This window comes from Cryptomeria japonica, chromosome 11 (genome assembly GCF_030272615.1).
Source record: "Cryptomeria japonica chromosome 11, Sugi_1.0, whole genome shotgun sequence".
NCBI classification, from domain to species: Eukaryota; Viridiplantae; Streptophyta; class Pinopsida; order Cupressales; family Cupressaceae; genus Cryptomeria; species Cryptomeria japonica.
Window position 1 is genome coordinate 137,234,927 of NC_081415.1, and position 1,944 is coordinate 137,236,870.

Consider the following 1,944-nt stretch of genomic DNA (forward strand, 5'->3'; position numbering starts at 1 on the left):
CAATCTTTTGCTAAATGTGGATGTTAAAAATTCTCTATTTTATTCATTCCCATATATCAAGCACCTTACACATTTATAGTATATTTTATTATTCTAATGGCTCGCATAAAAACTCAATTAACCTTTGCTTAGCATCAACTAAATATAGGCAGAGATCATTTTGACCATTGTTTCAAGATGCTTATGTTGCCACAATTTTGGTATTCCTTACTAGCATATATTTACCAATTTCTTCTATTCACAATAGCTTGCAACCTATAATATAATCAACAAAGTTAATTTGAAAATATATGATTTAAAAGATGTATGAAAAAATTAGCCACATGTAAGCATACCAAATACATTTTTAGTAGGGATTGTAGGTAGTATGGAGGTGAGTCAATAATCAAGAATTCCCTCCTTCATTTTCTTATTTGTTTTCAAGAAATTGTCATGCCTTAAATCATTTTCATTCTCTTTTCATTTTCAGTGGTCTCCATCTCAATGTTGAAAACCTTTTTTTTTGGGACAGTGAGATTTGCTTAATGTTTGTAAAGTGGCTCAAAGTTCTAATCATTTAAGGTGTAAAATCATTCCAAAGTGCTTGGAATGCACTACATAGAGATTGGAATGTGTACTATCCCATAGAATATCTTTTACGATAAATTTCTCAATTTTAAATTTTTTAATGTTTTATAATTTTTAATGGACACTTAGTTTTTGTTTTATAGTTATCTCCATTAGCCTACAACTATACATTCTCGAATATTTTTTATGGATGCATTTCGAAGATAATATTGATGTTTAATCTAAACTTGTTTTCAATTAAAAAATTACCATCTAATATTTTCTTTTTTTATTAAAATATTATTTTCTTCTTGTTATATACTTTTAATAAGAAGAAAAACATAAATGAATCTTAATTGATTTTGTTGGAGGGATAAATTTATTATAGCCAAAACATGGTGATAAGACTCACACATACAACAATTTCAATAATGTATAACAAAGATCATGTAACATGCAAGATATGTTTGTGAACCAAGATGCTTTATTATCCAATATATGCAAAAATGGAATAAATCCTTGAGGTAGGGTTACACTATATAATACTCCTTATAAAAGAAGCCACTTTACAAATTATATCCCCGAGAGATCTAATACAATATCATATTCAACACATATTATTACAATGATAATCATCTTCTTTAAAAGGAGCTCTTCCTAATAATATAGAGTAGGGGTAACTCAATGAAGACCTACTCATCACCTAATCTAATTAATTACACAAGTCACATGACCCAATATATTTAATTTAATAGATGTGTGGCATATATCAACATCTACATCCACTTAAATGTATTATAATATCATGTCCTTGGGTACTTGTAATCCCTCCTTGACATGCTTTATCCCCACAACTTGAGAAGAAGCCAAATAGCATGACTACCATGAGTCATTATAGATATGACACAATAACAAATCATTTAATCCTCAATAGTTTATTTTCATATTGGTTTATCTATAGTACCTAAATCTCATCTTTGATCCCTATTTTTGTGTACCTTTTTAATTTCATTCTTTATCACAATTTATGTCCTCCTTTTTTACAATGAACACTCATTACTTATATGGTGTCACTAATAATTGTAGTTCTTCCTTTGATTCCAAGTAAAAATCCATAATTATTTACTTATTAATTCTATGTATGATCATACCTCAACAATTCATTCATCTCACAATGATGTGGAAACCTATATATTACACCCTTTTCTATCTATAGATCCTTGTTTGTTTCTACACCCTATTTTGTATCTTATTGTCTTTACTTGAGAAGGGAAATAAGCATTTTCTATTCTTGTTTGTCCTTTGATTATTTGGTGCACTCTTCTATCTAGCTTTGTGAACCTTTTTTATATATTGATGTTCATTATTCTCAATAATTATAGCCAAGTATAGTCAAGT